This window comes from Erinaceus europaeus, chromosome 16, assembly GCF_950295315.1.
Source record: "Erinaceus europaeus chromosome 16, mEriEur2.1, whole genome shotgun sequence".
Lineage (NCBI taxonomy): Eukaryota > Metazoa > Chordata > Mammalia > Eulipotyphla > Erinaceidae > Erinaceus > Erinaceus europaeus.
Genome location: NC_080177.1, coordinates 29,280,084 through 29,300,686, shown reverse-complemented (window position 1 = coordinate 29,300,686; position 20,603 = coordinate 29,280,084). Strand labels below are relative to the sequence as shown.

Sequence of the window (20,603 nt, the reverse complement as noted above, 5' to 3'; positions counted from 1 at the left end):
GGTAAAGGGGAGGGTTCAGGTCCTGGAACATGAAGGCAGAGGAGGACCTAGTGGGGGTTGAATTGTTATGTGGAAAACCAATGAATGTTACACATGTAGAAACTACTGGATTTTATTGTTGAGTATAAAAAATTAATCCCCTAATAAAGAAATTAAAAAAAATCTTTGGTGCATCATCCCAGAGGGGTAAAAATAGGAAAACTTACAATGGAGGGGATGGGATATGACACTCTGTTGGTGGGAATTGTATGGAATTGTATCCCTCTTTCCCCATAATATTGTTGATCATTATTAAATCACTAATACAAAATTAAGCTAAGCAAAAAAAAAAATTGCTTTCAGTTTGAGGAAACTGCCAAACTTTTATTTATTGCAATTGGAGCAAAGTCTGGAGAGCTGTTGAGCTTCAAAGGTAATTTATTATAAATACCTATCTATATATGTAAATACATAAATGTGAAATATATATTTAATTTGTTAATATTTATTTATTTTCCCTTTTGTTGCCCTTGTTTTTCTTATTGTTGTTATAGTTATTATTGTTGTTGTTGTCATTGTTGGATAAGACAGAGAAAAATGGAGAGAGGAGGGGAAGACAGAGAAGAGGAGAGAAAGACACCTGCAGACCTGCTTCACTGCCTGTGAAGTGACTCTCCTGCAGGTGGGGAGCCGGGGCTCTAACCGTTATCCTTGAGCCGGTCCTTGCGCTTTGTGCCACATGCGCTTAACTGGCTGCTCTATCACCTGACTCCTAGGTGTGGAATATTTATGGAATAATTATATCTACATGTAAATTATAGCTAGGACACACACAACACAATGCTATGTTATTTACTGGGACTGTTTTGATGCCTACATGAATGTGGGCATGGTGGGGCTCATGGAAACCCTTACTCTGTTTGTCAGATATGTTAGCACATGAGTCATCTGTTCACATGCCCAAGTGTTTTGTTTCACAAGAATCAGGTGTGTGCTTGGTTTCAAATTACATTTTCTTTTCAACTGTGTTGGATCTGTTTCAGTGCTCCCACTATTAATCTAATTAGAAGGTAGAGTTAATATAATGTCCAAACTGGCATGTGGGGAGACACCACAGTTAATAACTGACTGATTGAGGACATCTGAAGATGTTTTGTGACACTTTATTCTGGACTCACTTAAGTGCACTAAATATAACATGGACCAATAATCCTTTCACTTTGATGACTATAGCATAGATGCCCAGAGGGGGAAGAGTAATTAAGAAATAATTTATGACATTTTTCTCCAGAGACTGTTGCCATGATGATTTTGCAGCATTTATTGTAAAGGGAGCAAGTGATGTAAAATGAAAATAAACAGACCAGAGAAGGAAAATAGCAGTGTTTTCTAGGCAGTATCATGATCCCTGGGGATTATCTTCTCCCCAAAATGGATTCTTTGATTTGCCTGGTTTATATCAGATAGAATTATTCTTAGACACCTCACCTTGCTTGTACAAGAAGGTTCATCTTGCTTCATAGACTTTTGTTGTGATCTGAAATATTAATAAATTGGCAAACCTCGGTAGCCCAAAAAGGGCAATGATACTGAGAAATTATCTTAAAATACAAAGAATAACATATAGGTTGGTAATGAACTATTTTGTAAAGAATTGAGCTATTTATTGACTGCTAATTAAAATGTATATTTCAAATAAGCATTGTAAAAAAAAAAGTCAGTGCAGTCCTTCCAGAGGGATAAATTTTTGAAATATTGTCTGAAATTGTGGGTACAATTTTCAACTATTGTTTCATTAATGTATGTTAATTGAATGCATCGTTAAACTTCATTAAAATCTCTGCTCTTCCATTTAGTTTGGATCATAAGCATCACACCAAGCAATCTTAATGTAAGATTCTATAGTCACACCACATGTATGAACTTGGATTTACAAGAAGTTAGATTTGATTGAGACAGGAACTGAGTAGAGAAATTATAGTAATTGTTTCATTATGCAATAATAGTAAATTGATACAGTAACTTTCATTTAGGACCTCAAGTGTCTTTAATACTGTAATAGAAGCTCAAGAGATAAGTGAGAGTAGACTGACATAGTTCTGAATCCATAGGCCTTGAGTAATTTGCTGAAAAGTCAAGCTGGCTCCTGCAGGACAGAGTCTCAGGGATCCACTTCCACTGAGTTTTACATCTGGGAGATCTGATTGGTGTCTTAGTGTTGAGATCGTCTCCATTCTCCCCCGTGTCCATGGAGAGGGAGAGACGCAGTAATCTGAGTGTCAACAGCCCTTTCTTCCCTTTCCCTCCATGTGGCTTGAGGTCTGGACCATGCTAGAAGAGCTACTGGTTTTAAATATCCTTTTAAAAAGGACATCTAATCAGTTGAGTCCTGGTAGCTAATTCGCAGATCTCTTTTAAAAAGTCTCTTGACTGGCATAAGGATCAAGGTTCGAGCCCCCGGCTCCCCACCTGCAGGGGAGTTTCGCTTCACAAGCAGTGAAGCAGGTCTGCAGGTGTGTCTATCTTTCTCTCCTCCTCTCTGTATTTTCCCCTCTCTCCATTTCTCTCTGTCCTATCCAACAACGACGACATCAATAACAACAACAATAATAACTACAACAATGAAACATCAAGGGCAACAAAAGGGAATTAAAAAAAAAAGTCTCAGTTCTCAGAGTCAGGAGTCCAGGAATATTAGAGAAGTTTCCCATCAAAGTGATTTAGAAAAGCTTTTTTTTTTTTTGAGTGGTGACACTCCCCTGACACTCGCAGTGGTTGACCTGTATTTGAAGTTCACATCTTTCTCGTAACATTTCAGATACCACAAAATCTGGAAAGAAAGTTGCTGGTCGGGGCAGCCCGCGCGGCCTGCGGGGGGAGGAGGGATGCTCCGCCTCTGGCATTGACGGGCGGGATCCACACTGGCCGCCGAGCGGTAGCGAGCGCGGGACTCCCGGCGGGCGGGGAAGGCGCGGGGCGTGGTTTGCAGCTCTCAGAGCGCCAAGGAGCGGGGCGCGCACTGCATTGCCATCAACCTTCCGCTGGACGGGAGAAGCGAGCGGGAGACCGAGCCGAAGGCGCGCTCTAAGGAACAAGGCGAGTGGGACCGCGACTTGGGCCGCCCCTGGCCCGCGCCCTCGCCCTAGCTGGGCCCGCAGCGGGTGAGCGCGGCCGCGGGGCCCCTGCACTCGGTGCGCTCCGGAGAGAGCGGGCTGTGCAGGGGAGGGAGGGAGGACTGGAGGGACGGGAAGGGGCGGGGGCCAGGGAGGGAAGGATCTCCGAACCCGGGGGTGGTGGTGGTGGGAGACGGGAACCGACCCCATGTCGAGGTCCAAGCCTGGTCACAGGAAACTTTCCCCGGGTGGGGACAGCGGGGTGCGTGGAAGGCGCTGCAAACTTGTCAGCGGGCGGGGCGCTCCGGGGATTGCAGAGAGCGCCGGCGGGTGGCGTTTGTCTCTCCGGCTTCTTTGTGTCACCTCCGGGCCCCAGCCCGCCGGCCCGCCCGCCCGGGGAAGGAGCTGCGCGGCAGAGTCTGTCCCCCGCCACCCCGGTGGGGCCCAGGCACCGGAACTGGGGGTCTGCTGTTTGTTTTCATCCACTGCGTCACGCCTGGGCGGGAAACATTTTGAACGCAGCGTGAGGGAACACGCAGAGAGCCGTGGCGCCGAGATTGCTGGCCCGCGGGCGGCGCGAGGTTCGCCCGGGCTCCCCGGGAGCCCGCGGGCCGGGACGCGCCGCGCTGGAGAAGGCGCGGAACCCACCAGACCCCGCGCACCCGAGCTGCGATGGGCGCGGCGGCAGAGAGTCTTCGCGGTGGGGGCCGCGCGCACCGCGCCGATTATAATTCCATTTTGATTACTAGGGGTCTTTGTTGTCTGAAACTGCCTTTGGGGTCTGACGGTAGCACCTTCTCCTCCAGAGATTATTTTTCCTCTTTTGAAAAGAAAAGAAATATGTATGGGGTCAGTGGGTGAGGGCTTGTGTAGAATCAGTGCTGCTGGAAACAAAATTAGGCGTCTTATTTGATGGAGAAGTCCCGTGTTACATGCGCCTTTGTGAACGCCTGCTATTTCCGAAAGTTATTATTTTTCCCTCCCCTTATGGAAGGGAGCGTCTGGGCGAGATGCTTGGAGGCACGATTGTGTACAAGCACCAGCAAGTCGGCAAAATCAGGAGGTTCTTTCTGTCTTCACACTTGGCATCGTTCTCCTATTTCCATTAAGTTTAATTTCAGGCAACTTCCATTCTCCTTTCTTAAAGTTCCCATAGCTTCGACGACTTCCATGCAGATATTATGTGGTCGTGCTGGGATGGACTTGGTCACTTTTAAAAAACTGGGGGGAATACAAACACACCTGACTCATAATTGACGTTTGTCACCACCCTGAGCTTTGCCTTTGAGATGTAAAGCTCTTGGGGGGGGGTGTATTTTATGAGATGGAGCGTTTGATGTGTTTTATGCTTTAATGTGCATAAAACTCTCTATTTATTTACTTATTTATTCTTCTGAAAAACTCGATGCTCCCTAGACTTCCTGAGATAAACATTGAATAGCCTTAGCTCCACCAGCTCGCCCCCCTCCCACTCCTTCCCACCCTTCAGCATCTCCAAGGAGGGGGAGAACAGGTGCTATCCTTGTTCAATTCTTTGTAATGGAGACTCTGGAGATAATGACCTAAGTAAAAAGTGGAAATACTTAAGTTCTTTGTCAGTTTCTGTTTTGTTTTTTGAGTTCCTGAGCTTCCTTTGAATTCCACAGAGATCAACATCAAGCCAGTTTGGGTCAGCTCAGTCACTCGTACATTAAGACTATTAAAAAAAAAAATCATGTGACTAAGTTTATGCAACTCAAAGTTTTACAAGCATTTCAGCACATTAAAACTAATTGTGTTTGTGGGGGGTTGTAGTCTTTTTAAAGAACTTAGTCACAAAGGGTTGTTCTAGGTAGTGCCCTAAGTAGCATAATGTGAGAGTTGAATGTGAATCTTGAAAACGGTCACATTTTAATATATAAGGGAAAGGATAAAAAGCAATCAGTTCAATTGCATTAAGTCATCGTGTGTTTTAAATGTAGATTTTTCAGTAACTTTACAAAATTATTTGTTTGTTTACTCCAACAAGCTTTTACTGTATGCCAACTACTGTGCCAGTCTCTCAGGAATTAAATAGTAATAGTAGTTACTGTTTGGGGAATATTTATTTTGTAAGAGTAGATTTTTAGATAGATCACTTAATTCATCTAATGAGCATTGGAATGGCTAGTGTATTGTGTAGGGTGTGGTATTTATAATACTGCATGAGACAGCTGTGGTTCCTGCTCAGGGAAACTAGGAAGAAAATAATATTACTAAACACTTTGCAGGCTTTAAAACATAAGTCAGGTCACTCCACTCTCTGTTCATATTTTCCCGGGTTTCCCATAGCTCACCAAGTAAAAGACAAGAACCTGACTGCGGCCCCCACCCCCTCACCCCCCCCCCCATCAAGTTCTCCCTACTCCTTATCCTGATCCCTTTCTGTTCTCACTTGTTTTCTTATTCCTATTTTTTAAAAAATATTTATTTATTCCCTTTTGTTGAACTTGTTGTTTTATTGTTGTAGTTATTGTTGTTATTGATGCCATAGTTGTTGGATAGGACAGAGAGAAAAATGGAGAGAGGAGGGGAAGACAGAGAGGGGGAAAGATAGACCTGCTTCACCACCTGTGAAGAGACTGCAGGTGGAGAGCCGGGGGCTCGAACTGGGATCCTTATGCTGGTCCTTGTGCTTTGCGCCACATGCACTTAACCTGCTGTGCTACTGTCCGAATCTCTCTTATTCCTATTTTCATAGTCAAAATAGCTTTCCTACTGTTTGAGCACCTTTGGGCTTGCTGCTTCTCCTCCCTGGAATGTGGCCTTTCTCTTTGAGTATCTTCACTACCATTACCACCACCTCTTGAGTACTTTTCTTTTTAAAAAATATTCTTTTTATGCTTTATTTATTTATTTATTTATTTATTATTGGATAGAGAGAGAAATTGAGAAGGGAGGGGGAGATAAAAAGGGAGAGAGACAGAAAGAGACACCTGTAGCAACGCTTCACTACTTGTGAAGCTTTGCCCCCTGCAGGTAGGGACCAGAGGCTTGAACCCAGGTCCATGTGCACTGTAATGTGTGTGCTTAACCAGGTGCACCACCTCCTGGTCCCCTCCACCACCACCTCTTCTTCTCCTTTTTAAAAGACCTATTTATTAACAAGAGAGAGTGAGAGAACCAGATCGTCATTCGGGCACATGCAATGCCAGGGATCAAATTCAAGACCTCATGTTCATAGATCCAACACTTTCTGCACTGTTTCACTTCCCAGGCCATCCACCTCTACTTTGTTACTTAATGTTAAAGTCTCAATAAGTTTTCACTAAGCCCCAGATTAAAAATTGCAACCACCCTCACATCTCCCACTAACCCTTTCACAATTTATCTTGTTCCCCCACAGCATTTTGAATTGGGCAGGCTCACCTGGCTAAGTACAAACATTACCATGGATAAGGACCTGAGTTCAAGTCCCCAGTCCCCACCTACAGTGGTGAAACAATGCTACAGGTGTCTCTCTTTCTCCCTCTTTATTTCCTCTCCCCCTCTCAATTTCTCTCTGCCCTATCAAAAGAAAATAATGTTTTTAAAATGTTTTTTATCATCTCTTTTTTAAATTGTTTTATTTTTTATTTTTAAAAAAGTTTATCAAAGTAACACAGCACTGTAACATTACATAAGATTCCAGTGTGCAGCATTGTAAGTTGATGTTTGTATATACTACATTAATTTTACTACTTATAGTCCAATTCTATCCTTAGCCAAACAACTGGCCTGCTTCACATGATAACTCACCCCACCCCCTTTCCTTTTCCCTTCTGGATCATTTCAAAACATACTTTCCCTGCTCCAACCTGAAATCAGTGGCAGTTGCTAAGAAAACACAGCCAACTGTGAGACAACATGATGACTCATGAAAGAGCAAGCTTACCTTCCAAGTCTCAGAAACCTTCACCAACAAAGTCTGGTATCAAATCATTAATCTGTGGTTAGGAACATCTAGCAGTGCCTTCTCATCCAGCTCTGATGAACTAAACACTATTTATAAAATTAATTATTAGCCAACTGAGTGGAAGCTTCCTATAACTAAAAATATAAGGACTACAAAGGTAACAGACTTTCATATATATATATATATATATATATATTAATTTTTTCCCTTTTGTTGCCCTTGTCTTTTATTGTTGTTGTAGTTATTATTGTTGTTATTGATGTCATCATTGTTAGATAGGACAGAAAGAAATGGAGAGAGGAGGGGAAGACAGAGAAGGTGAGAGAAAGATAGACACCTGCAGATCTACTTCACCGCTTGTGAAGTGACTCCCCTGCAGGTGGGGAGTCAGGGGCTCAAACCGGGATCCTTATGCAGGTCCTTGTGCTTTGTGCCACATGCGCTTAACCCACTGCGCTACTGCCCGGTAACAGACTTTCTTTGAAACAAAGGTCTGTCAACAGAAGAAAAAGTATTACTTGCTGTCATTAAGTAAGTGACTACAAAGGACATTCACTAAAATGCTAGTAATCCGTTATTCGCATACAAATATGAATAATAAAACACATCTTTAACGCTTGTATAAATAGAATTTATGTTATTCCTTTTTGGTTTTTACTGAATTTGTCCAAATTTTTTAATTAAAAGCTTGAACATGCATTTTTTAAATAAAATTATCCCACCATATATTCATTATAATCTACAGAAGTATTAACAGCCTAGGTATATTTGAGCTCGGAGGACTTGTTTGTTTGTTTTAGGGAGTATAGGGGAGAGACCATCTAGAACAGCTTTCTTTTGTTGTAATTTACACAAGATAAAACTACTTCTGAATAACTAGAATGTTAAACTTATACTAGCTAACTCCTATGATCTGAACCATTACAAATAATATATCTCTGCTCAGCAAGATAGTTCACCTGGGAAGAAATCTGGTCTGTCATGTGTATGATCCAGGTTCAAGCCTGTCCCTCACCACACTAGGGGAAGCATCACTGCTGTGATCTCTAGCTCCCTCGGCCTCTGTCTCTTTAATTCTGAAAAAGTAAGCTTGATGCAGCGAAAACCAGCAATTTCTAAATAAAGAAATACTGGGGGCCAGGTGGTAACATAGTGGGTTAAGCGCACATAGCACAAAGGGCACAGACAAGCATAAGGATCCCAGTTCAAACCCCTGGCTCCCCACCTGGGGGGGGTGTCATTTCACAAGCGGTGAAGCATGTCTGCAGGTGACTCTTTTTCTCCCCCTCTCTGTCTTCCCCTCCTCTCTCAATTTCTCTCTGTCCTATCCAACAACGATGAAGGCAATAATAAAAACAACGATGACAGCAATAATAACAATAAACAACAGTGGCAATAAAAAGGGAAAAAATAGCCTCCAGGAGCAGTGGATTCATACTGCAAATACTGAGCCCCAGCGATAACCCTGGAGACAAAAAAAAAAAAAGGAAATACACCCTAAAATATAAACATAGCGACCTCTATTATCATAGTCATTTTTTGCCAAGATATCACAACTTGGACTCCAAAGCCAGAAAGAAAGTAGGCAGTGTATCTGTGTGAATTAATACTGCCCAATTTCTCCTCACATAACCTGAGTTCTGACTTGTACAGGTTCTCTCTAATCTTGGTTTTATTTTATTTTATTTTTATTTAGTTAGTTATTGCCTCCACGGTTGCCACTGGGGCTTGGTGCCCGCACTACGAATCCACTGCTCCTGGAGGCCATCCTTTCCATTTTGTTGCCCTTCTTGTTATTGTTGTCATTGTTGGGTAAGACAGAAATTGAGAGAGATGGGGAAACCAGACCCCTTGCAGATAGGGGTCAGGAGCTTGAACCCAGGTCCTTTGGCATAGTAATATGTGTGCTCTACCACATGCACCACCATCCAGCCCCGAGAACTGTATTAAAATTTAAAATTGCTGATCTTCAAATATACTGTTATGAAAATATAATAAGGCAAGTGAACCAGGGGATAGCTCACCTGGTAGACTACTTGTACTTTACTGTGTACAAAGCCTATGTTGGAGTTCCAATACCAAATGGAAGCACCAGGGACAGAAATGAAGGGGGGGACAGACTGAAAGCAACTATTTTCAAATTATGTATCTGATAAACTATTTGCTCCCAGAGCAGACTAACAAAACTCAGACAGAAAATAATAAGCAGGGGGTCGGGCAGTAGCGCAGTGAGTTAAGAGCAGGTGGTGCGAATAGCCAAGGACCAGCATGAGGATCCTGATTCGAGCCCCTGGCTCCCCACCTAGAGGAGAGTCGTTTCACAGGTAGTGAAGCAGGTCTGCAGGTGTCTATCCTTCTCTCCCCTCTCTGTCTTCCCCATCTCTCTCCATTTCTCTCTGTCCTTTCCAGCACAATGACATCAATAACAACAACAATAATAATAACTACAACAAGGGCAACAAAAGGGGGGAAGCAAATTTACAAAACAATAATAATAATAATAATGAAAAGAAAAGAATAAGCAGCCAACCCAAAGTATAAATGGGCATTTCAACAAAGAGGATATATGGAGAGTTGGCGGATGGCTCAGAGGCAAGAGCACACGGCAGCACCATGGAGCACATGAGTGCAGCAACAGACACTTGGTGGATGGAGGAGTGATGCTTTAGTGTCTCTCTAACTATTTAGAGTTTGAAGAAAAATGGGCCAAAAAGTTTGTCCAGTGGTATTACACCTGTTCAAAGCTCTAAGTTAACTCCCCAGTTCAGTATTTTTTTTTAAAGAGTAAAGTGATGACACATGCCCCTCTGGCACATATCTTCATATATATTCCCTAGCACCACCACTTATATCTTGCAGTGGTTTGTGTCCCAATAGACAAACAGTAAGGCCGATTATGTCCTTTGATATTTGCATAGTAGTCCTATGTGCTTTGAAGTCAGAGAGCCTGGCTTCCTAGCCTAGACTCTATCATTCACCAATTGTCTAGCCTCAAAAGGTTACTTAGTTTCCCTATTTTATTACTCTCTAAACTGTAAAAACAGGATTGGTAGGGTATATTGGAGGTCTCTGAGTTCATCCAAACCTTGTCTGCAAGATCTGCATGGTCCTTCACCTGACTATCACTCCATTCTTGTTTCTTCCTCTCCCTGGAGGTGACAGCACTTAATCACAGCAACCTTCTATCAATTCCAATAAATCTACACACCACCCAGCCCCACCCCAATCAAGGTCTTGGCTCACACTATCTTCTTTGCTTTCTTCCATGTCTCTCCCCTCTCTACAGGTTCTGACTTGCTCCTACTTACCAAAGGCTCAATTTAAATGTCAGCTCCATGGAGACCTCCTCACCATTATGATAGAAGGCCCTGGCTTATCTAGGTTTCAGCATCCTGTTGTTTCCTTCTTTGTATTCAACATTCTTTTAATCAGTAGTTCCTGAGCACCTAATGTACTGCTTCAGATTCAAGAATCCAACAGTGAGTAGGGCTCTGATAGAGTGTACAGTCTAATGAGGGAAGACAGACAACAATTAAATGCAAACAGGGCAGGTTAATTAGATGATCGTAAATGCTGTCCTTTTAGGTTACATATGTTTGTTGAATCTTACAAACTTGTCACGTGTCCCACTAAGAAGGAAACTTTTCATTCTTCTTTCCAGATATTTTTTTCTCCTGATTTTTTTTTTTAAGAGGTTGCAGATGGGAGCTAAGAATGGAGAAAAATAATTTGATCTGGGATACTGTGGACCTGCTTATTTATACTTTTAGACTTATTATATCCCTGGACTAGAGCAGAACCAAGGTGATCGTCATTTGCTGATAGAATAAAATACAAATTATTGGGGCCTTGGTCTTCAGTAATATGCCAGTATATATCAGTGCTAAAGCAATCAATGAATTTTAGCAACATCTGTGGTAACATTGTAATGGTTACGAGCACAGTTTCTGAATTCAGACTGATCTTGAGTCAAATTCTGACTTTGCCATATTTTAGCTGGTTCACTCTGAGCAAATTATATAACTTCTCTGAGTAGAGTTTGCTCATCTGTAAAATGGAAACCAAGATAGCATTTCTCTAATAGGAGTGTTATGAGTATTACTGAGTTAATACACATATTAGACTACACATTACTTATAGAACACATAGTAATCACATATAATTTCAGGCTGCAGAGAACTAGATGTTAAGTGACAGGTGTTCGAGGCAATTAGTCATGAATCAGGCATGGCCTCTATTGTTCCGAAGTGGGAGATCATCTTGTAAACAAATCACAGTAGTATAATCCAGAATGAAAGAAGCTTCAATTAAAGTACAAGTAAAGTGCTGTGTATACATAAAGTAAGGGGTATTTACTGGCAACTTTGGGAAAGTTGGGGATACTTTTGAACATATTGACACGTGAGCTGGGCATATATCTAGACCTAGACTGATGAGTAGGGCTTTTTCATAAGGGTAGAGGAGAACGGAAGAGAAAAAATTGCAGATTGAGGGGGTCGGGCGGTAGCGCAGTGGGTTAAGTGCACGTGGCGCAAAGCTCAAGGACCGGCGTAAGGATCTCAGCTTGAGCCCCCGGCTCCCCACCTGTACGGGAGTCGCTTCTCAGGTGATGAAGCAGGTCTGCAGGTGTCTGTCTTTCTCTCTCCCTGTCTGTCTTCCCCTCCTCTCTCCATTTCTCTCTGTCCTATCCAACAACGAACAACATCAACAACAATAATAACCACAACAAGGCTACAACAACAAGGGCAACAAAAGGGAAAAAAATATGGCCTCCAGGAGCAGTGGATTCATGGTGCCAGGCACCCAGCCCCAGCAATAACCCTGGAGGCAATAAATAAATAAATAAATAAATAAAATAAAAAGATTGCAGATTGAAGAATAGCAGACAGGGCTCAAGCTGGGGTTCATGTTGGGAGGAGAGAAATCTGGATAGATGATTCATGGTTAGGTTGTGCATATGCAAGTGTTTGCACTATATTTTTTCTTATCAGTGGGGAATCACAGCAGGTGCTTGCTATAGACTATGGTAATATTCTGAAAGATGTGTCGGAGACACATCCAGTGAAAAGGATGTTTTCAGAAATCAGCTGCATAATGAAGAAATTTGACAGAGAGAGACAGAGACAGAGAGATAGAGACAATTAAGAGGAGGTAGAAAGAGAAGACTTTATCCAAGGTGCAAAAGAGAATGTTGGTGCCATTACCTGAGAGAGGGTACAGGAAGCGAAGGTGTGGGAGAAAACAGATTATCAACAGTGGGTAAAGCAAGGGGTCTTCTGAGCTCCAATAGTTGACACCTAGCTGACAGTTGAACAGTTCGTTCTGAAAGAAGGATGCTAACATTTATTGTGAACCTGCTATATCTCAGGTTGCATGTAAACTATTTTCACAAATTATTGGACGTTAGTTTTTTTATCCCTTAAGAAACAAATGGAGGTTCAGAACTGGCCTAACATTTTTGAGCATCTTAATTTCAAAGCTTCTATCTGTATATTCTCTTCAGGCTCTTTGGAGCAAAAGGAGAGTAAGGGCTAGGAAGAGTGAGTGGCTACTGAAGGCAGCAGCTATTTCGTATCCTTTTCACATTCAGGCTTCCACTAAGGATTCTGGAACATAAGGAGAGGACAGCCCTCCAACTGGGCAGTTTCTCTTGTTACCTGAGCAGGGAGTTTCATACCCTGTTTTTCCCCCTGAAGTTTCATTCCTACTCTTATTTCTGAAGTTTCAGTATTTTTTTTTTTTTTTTTTTTTTTGTAGAACTACTTGAAGGTTAAACTCCTTCAAGATTTTTTTCTTCTTCTTTTTCTTCCTCTTGCTTCTACTGGGATGGAAACATTTGGATAGGAGTGGGGAAAAACTTTATAAAGTGAGCCTTGTTTTAGTTGAACTGGAGAGGATGTGAGGGCCAAACAGAATGATACTCTTTCCCTTAATATTACCCCTTTGTTACATGATGAAATGTAATTTGAGGTCAAGTTCATGGATTCAAATAAGAAGTCAGATAAGGATTTGGACATTTCTTAACTTTTTTTGTTGTTATTGCAAAAATCCAAACATATGCACTTAATACATAATATACACTGAAAGCAAAATTCCTTCGTGCTGTTTTCACTTTCCATTTCTGTAGCCGTTTTCCCTAGAGAGAATCACTGTGGACAATCTGATGTTTACACTCTTTGCTTACACTTGGATTCTTGTCAGTAATTGTGCAAAGTATCTAGAATATGAACTTTTCCCTCTTTCATCTAATATTTGATAACATTTTTATTATTGGTGATTCATAGATGTCAGTTTTTCTTTAAGACTATGGTCTGAAAGCTCATACGGCAACAATTTAACTTAAATGCCCTAGGATCACCTTTTAAATCAGTGACATACCTAGGGTTAGAATTTAGAAACTTTGAGCTTCTCATTTGTTGCTAAACCAGTTCTGTTAGTTAATTAATTACACGTTTGCTAGTTAACAACAGCAGTGGGCAAAAGACATGTTTCATCTTTTTTATGTTGAAGAAAAGAAAGGGCAGAGGACTGAAAATGTAAACTAACACAGATTTGACCACTATATTAATTTGTTAATTCTCTCATATAGTGATTGCTTGGACAATCTGGTAATTTCCTTTGTGGGGTAAGGGAGCAGGTTAGATACACTTTGTCCATTAGCAACTTTCTTTTCAGGAGATGGAGTGTGGGGCCTACATTCTTGTGTTCAAGCAAGTCTTGCTAGCAGCTGGTTGTGTGGTCTTGCTCTTAGCTTTCCCTGTTTCCCTAAATAGAGTAGATAATACCTACCTCATTTACTCCTGAGCATTAAAGAAATGATGCATGTAAACTGTATCATTTTATGACACAAATTAAGTGCTAAGTAAATATTAGTTTATTAAAATAATCTTCGATCATTGTGATCAAATAGAGAATCTGTAATTTTGGGTCTACTGTCCTTTGTCCATACTGATGTAAACAAAGGAGAAATTATAGATAATAGTTTCATTTTTATTTCACTGTAGATTGTGAAAGGAATGTGTAAAATATTTAAATATGTGTTTTAACAGATACAAATCTCTGCACCTTAGTTGGCCAAGTTTTCTCCCCCCCCCTCTGCCTCTGTGGTTATTGCTGGGGTTTGGTGCCTGCACTATCAATCCACTGCTCCTGGAGGCCACCTTTTTCATTTTGTTGCCATTGTTGTTATTATTGTTGTTGTTATTGCTGTCTTTGTTGTTGGACAGGACAGAGAGAAATGGAGAGAAGAGATGAAGACATAGAGGGGGAAAGAAAGATAGACACCTGCAGGCCTGCTTCCCCTGCAGGTGGGGAGCCGAGGGCTCAAACCAGGATCCTTCATCCCGTCCTTGCACTTCGCGCCATGTGCGCTTAACCCACTGTGCTACCTCCCGCCCCCCCCCCCTTTTTTAAATGATAACATGAGACACCACAACACCTAAGCTACCCCTCAGTGCAACAGTACCTATGTGTGGTATACCAGGGGTTCAGAAGTTGACCAGTTGCTCAGTGGAGTTTCAACATAAACTTAATTGATCTTAGTGGTCTTCTAAAAATTCTTTGGTGCTTCCAGTTTTGGTTCTACTTAGGAAAATACTGTAGAATGCAATAAAGGATTTTTGAACAATTCTTTTAATTATTAACCCATAAGGATAAAACAGCTATGGTGACACTTTTTGATAGTCATATATATTTGGGGGGGGGCCGAGTTGGGGTCAAGAATATTTCCATAAGTAAGGTTTTGAGAGAAGGAAAAGTATTCCTTAAAAACCTTAAAAGTGTAGTCTCTAATTCCATGAAAATAAATCTTTAAAAAAAAATTTTTTTTAATTTTATATGTATTTATTTTCCCTTTTGTTGCCCTTTTTATTATTGTTGTAGTTATTATTGTTGTTGTTGATGTTGTCATTGTTAGATAGGACAGAGAAATGGGGAGAGGAGGGGAAGACAGAGAGGGGGAGAGAAAGATAGACACCTGCAGACCTGCTTCACCACCTGTGAAGCGACTCCCCTGCAGGTGGGGAGCCCAGGGCTTGAACAGGGATCCTTATGCTGGTCCTTGTGCTTTGCGCCACATGCACTTAACCTTAACGCTGCATTACCGCCTGACTCCTGAAAATAAATCTTAAAAATTTTTGTAGTCTTCAGTTGTTGGAGGCAAAGAATCAGAAGACTTATTTACTTTTTAGGACGTTTATCTTCAGTATACACTTTATAAATATTTTAATAAACTAGAAGATATAATACAGAGGCTGGGTTAATAGCCTAATGGATATATAAAAGACTCTCATGCTTGAAATTGCAAGAGCCCCCGGTTCAGCCCCTCCCCAGCACCATTTTAAGCCAGCCAGAGCTGAGCAGTGCTCTGGTCTCTTTATCTTTTAGTCTGTGTCTCTCATTAAAAAAAAAAGTTGTTAAAAAAAAAGATGAAAAGAAGATATAGTAAAGAACAACTAGTCTCGGAAATAGAAACATTAAAAAAATTTCAGACAGATTTTGTATGCGGTTGCCGCATATGTTGTGACTAATAAGAGATAATTTAGTGCCACCAAAGTGCACTGTGTTCTTTCCCTGAGATGAAATGCCCTCAGAACAGGTATTGAAATTGTACCCACCATACTGGCAACTATGTGTCTCTAGAGAAAACTGAGAAACAAATAATTCTGGCTGTATGTTTTCAGGTGAGAAGCTTTTACCCCAGTTTAGAAAGAAAATGGGGACGATTGATAGTTTGCAAGTTCTGTATCAAGTCTCAAGGGAAATCTAGACTAAGGGATAATTTCATAGTTTGAGGGTCTGCTGTCTTAGAAATTTAATCAGTTTTTCAGAAATATTCACTATTTCCATAGTTCCTTGTCAAAAATTATTTAGTAAGAGAGTACCTTTTTAAGAATTGCACTGCTCAATGTAACCCTAGAAGAATAGTGTTGAAATCAAGTAGTTGCTAATTTTCAGCTATATTTTACTTCTCTACTTTCCTAGTGTTCAGTTAGAATGCTAAAATATAATGAGTAGTTAAGACTGTGTGTCTTGGGAGTCGGATGGTAGTGCAGCGGGTTAAGCACACTTGGCACAATGCGCAAGGACCCGTGTAAGGATCCCAGTTGGAGCCCCTGGCTCCCCACCTGCAGGGGGAGTCACTTCACAGGCTGTGAAGCAGGTCTGCAGATGTCTATCTTTCTCTCCTTTCTGTCTTCCCCTCCTCTCTCCATTTCTCTCTTTCCGATCCGACAACAATAATAACTACAACAATAAAAAACAGCAAGGGCAACAAAAGGGAAAATAAATAAGTATAAAAAAATTAAATTAAAAAAAAGTCTGTGAGTCTTAAGGTTCACCCAGTGAGATCATCCACAATTTGTCCCTCTCTTTTGGGCTTATCTCACTTAATATGTTCTTTAAATTCTATCCAAGCTCAGGCAAAGGAGATGACCATATCATTTTTAACAGCTGAGTACTATTTTATTGGGTATATATTCCACAACCTTTCTAATCAATCATTTCTCATTGGGCATCTGGATTGGTTCCAAGTTTGGGCTTTCGCAAATTGTGGGAAAAAACAAGGACAGAAAGGGAATATACAGAATAAAACTTGGACTGGGCAAGGTGTATTGCACCAAAGCAAAGGACTCTGAGAAAGGAGTGGGAGGTGTGTGTGTATAGGGGACCTTGGGGCACTGGTGCATGAGAGGAGGGGAAGACAGAGAGGAGGAGACAATGATAGACACCTACAGATCTGCTTTACCGCGTGTGAAGCGGCTCCCCTGCAGGTGGGGAGCCAGGGGCTTGAACGGGGATCCTTACTCCGGTTCTTGCGCTTTGTGCCACCTGCGCTTAACTCGCTGCGCTACCGCCCGACTTCCAGAAGTTATTTGGATTTAAAAAGTTTCTAGGAAGAGCCTGCAAAAGTGCTCACTGGTTTTCCTGCTTTGCCTGACTTCTACTACATTATTCTACTACGTTCCATCATTGGTGGAAAGGAACCTAAGTTGGGGGGGTTAAAGTGTCTTTTTAAAATATATTTATTTATTTTCCCTTTTGTTGACCTTGTTGCTTTTTATTGTTGTTCTGGTTATTATTGTTGTTGTTATTGATGTCGTCGTTGTTAGGACAGAGAGAAATGGAGAGAGGCGAGGAAGACAGAGAGGAGGAGAGAATGATAGGCACCCCTGTGAAACGACTCCCCTGCAGGGAGCCGGGGCTCGAACCCGGATCCTTCCGCCCATCGTTACGCTTGGCGACACCTGCGCTTAACCTGTTGTACTACTCCCGGACTCTCGGGGATGAGAGTGTTTGCACATATCACAGGGAGAGGAGAAATTGTATCCATGTGTCAGCAACTGAACAATAAATCATTAGTCCTCCTTCCCCAAGAAAATGATTTGGAAAAAAAAAAAGAGAGAGAGAGGGATAGTATGTCAATTAATTTGTTAGAATTGTCCATTTTGACAGATGCTTCTTTAGAAGTAAATAGTTAAAGAGAACCAAAATCAAAGAGAGCAGAAAAGAACTCTTATTGGGAAGTTATTTGAATTTTTTAAAAAATATTTATTTATTTATTCCCTTTTGTTGCCTTGTTTTATTGTTATAGTTATTGTTGTTGTTATTGATGTCGTCATTGTTGGATAGGACAGAGAGAAATGGAGAGAGGAGGGGGAGACAAAGAGGGAGAGAGAAAACACACCTTTCTTTAGCTGTTGCTTACTAGCTATTTTAGATAACCATTTATACACTAAGATGGGGGAACTTAGACCATTGCCATTAGTAATTATTCAAGAGTATAAATTTGGGTCAAACCAAAGATTAAAATTCATTACTAATATCTAAGAAAAGATGCTGTTCTTTCTTAACTACTGATCTTTCCCCTACAGACCATCATTTCTCTACCCTAAAGACTCAGCTGAGAGGAAAGATAACCCTCCACTCCCTAGCATCCTATTCAAAAATTCAAAAAAAATTTAGCAGTGCATAAAGCAAGTAAGCCTATGATCTAGATCCTTAGACCACTCAATAAATCATTGTAGACCTAAAATAAACATAACATAGACTCTGGTGCAAAAATTTTAGTGGAAGAAAGCACTTTAAAAAAATGGCACTAGCCACTTCAAATTGTGCTTTTTATATTAGAATTTTAGGGAGATTGCTATAAAGGTTTTTGTGTGTGTGTGTGTGTGTGTGTGTGTGTGTGTGTGTGTGTGTGTGTGTGTCAAGGATTCACCACTCCAGGCTGTTTTTCACAGAGTGGGGGTGGGGCAGGGAGCTATCACAGCATTGAAGCTTTTTTTTAATGTAGTAGAAGCCAGGCAAAGCAGGCGAACCATCCAGGTGTGCATTTTTGCAGGCCCCTCCTAGAGACTTTTTAAATTGAAATAACTTCCTGGAGTTGGGTGGTAGCGCAGCGGGTTAAGTGCAGGTGGCACTAAGGCCAAGGACCGGCATAAATAATATTTTGAAACTGTATGCAGCTGCTTTCATGCTGGACACATTCTATTTTTCAAGTTGATCTCTCCAGCTGTGTATTTTTGAGATACATTAATACTGATATCTATAACTCTGAGTTATTTCTATTGTTTAATATTTCCTTGTATGCATATGTCACAGTTTGTTAATTTACATGATCTTTACAATTTTTTTAGTGGTTTAATATTGATTTACAAAATTATAAGATAACAGGAGTATAATTCCACATCATTCCCACCATCAGAGTACTCTGTACCTCCAACAGAAACTGTAGTAGTTCTACCAATGTCACAGATACGGGTTAACTTTATATTTATGTCTATATCTTTTTGGGGAAAATTTTATTATATTTATTTACTTATTTATTGGATAGAGACAGCCAGGAATTGAGAGGAGATGGTGAGATAGAGAGGGGAGAGACAGAGAGACACCTGCAGCCCTGCTTCACTAGCTTGTGAAGTTTTCTTCTGCAGGTGAGGACTGGGGCCTTAAACCCTGGTCCTTGGGTATTGTAACATGTGAACTCAACCAGGTGCACCACTTCCCGGCTCCTCTATGTCAGCATCTACACCTGCATTATCTATATCTTTTTTTTTTTAATTGGGGCACTGCTCAACTCTGGCTTATAGTGGGACAGGGGATTGAACCTGGGACTTCGAAGCTTCAGGCATGAGAGTCTTTTTGTATAACCATTATGCTATCTACCTCCACCCTATATCTGTTTTTGTTTATTGTTTCTGTTGTCCTGTCTTCACTTCCTTTCTAGGTCATATCTACCTCTTACTATTTCTGTGTGTCCTTTTTTTCCCCTCTTCCCTCTCAGGTAAGTGAAACAATGCCTGACTTCTTCTGGTGTTTTCCAGAGTTTCTCCCTTTTCAGTGATTGTAAAAAAACAGATTCCTGCTGTCACATTTCAGGTCCTGGTAGAATTGGGGTTTGGAGCCCTCTGGTCATCTTCCCTTACCTTCCCTGCCCCCCCCCCCCCAGGTATGAACCAAAATTCTTTTGCTTCTTTGCTAGACACCGATGTTGGCAGGTTGATCTAACCCCCTACTTGTCTCTATTTCTCCCAGTGAGGGTAGGGCTATCGAGAGCTGAAGTTTCAGACATGTTGGTGAAGTCATCTGCTCAGGGAGGTCAGGGTAGAATCTTAGTAGCATCTGTAACTTGGTGGCCAAAAGGCAGTAAGATAGTAAGCAGGAAAAAAATGTTTAATAAACAGGAGCTTATGAGTAGGGATCGAGCAGATGAGAATAGGGACCCTAGGTTGGCAAGAAGCTAGAATGTTTATTTTAAGTATGTTCCTAGGGGCCTGTGACTTTAGTAATCTTTGCTTGAGCTTGATAGCTAACATGAGGATGGACCAGAAATATTGTCTGGGAAGATGGTGTAAGAGTTGAGAACTTGGGAGCCGGGTGGTGGCACAGGGGGGTTAAGCCCACATGGCGCAAAGCGCAAGGACCGGCATAAGAATCCCGGTTCGAGCCCCCGACTCCCCACCCGCAGGGGCTTTGCTTCATAGGCAGTGAGGCAGGTCTGTAGTTGTTTGTCTTTCTAATAACAATGACGATAAACAACAAGGGCAACAAAAGGAAAAAAAATAAAATAAAAAATAAATGTGGAGAACTTGAAAGCAGAAAGTAGCTCCCAGACTTGAAAAAAAGTACAAACACTATTAACTGTTAACCACATTGATCTGACCTGGAGCCCATATATATTCATATTTAACATAGAAGACTTGTAAAACCTCCTAGTCCCTGTCAATCTGAGCTCACAGTCCATAGTTGCAATTTTTTATTAGTGATTTAATAATGATTGACAAGATTGTGGGATGAGAGGGGTACAATTCCCACCACCAGAGTTCCATATCCCATCCCTTCCACTGCACTTCTAGGACCTTCTAGGCTGCACTTATTTCAGGACTCGTCTTCCTCAAGTGGCAGAGTAGGATGGACTATCCTGTCTTTGGAGAGTGGGACAGTCCATGCCATTGCTAGTTTATTGTGAGGTTTTTAAGGTCCTGGAGAGGCTCACAGTGAGGCTTATGATGATATTCCTGATGGACGTGACCATTGATGGTAAAGAGAGGGATCTGTCTGACTTCCCTGGACAGACAACTTCACCAATGTGTCCTGGA

The 20,603-nt window shown here is 41.4% G+C and overlaps 1 protein-coding gene across 12 annotated transcripts in view; it reads left to right on the top strand.

The window, feature by feature from the left end:
- The first annotated feature begins 2,797 nt into the window (after positions 1 to 2,797).
- Positions 2,798 to 20,603, top strand: part of SYNE2 (spectrin repeat containing nuclear envelope protein 2) — a 429,917-nt gene continuing 412,111 nt past the window's right edge. For 7 of the 12 annotated variants that reach the window (XM_060174849.1, XM_060174847.1, XM_060174848.1 and 4 more), the window contains exon 1: positions 2,799 to 3,140. The gene's annotated coding sequence lies outside the window, so the exon portion shown is untranslated. Of the gene's footprint in view, positions 3,141 to 20,603 lie in introns of all 12 variants that reach the window. The other 5 variants (XM_060174850.1, XM_060174845.1, XM_060174844.1 and 2 more) reach the window with 1 other exon arrangement.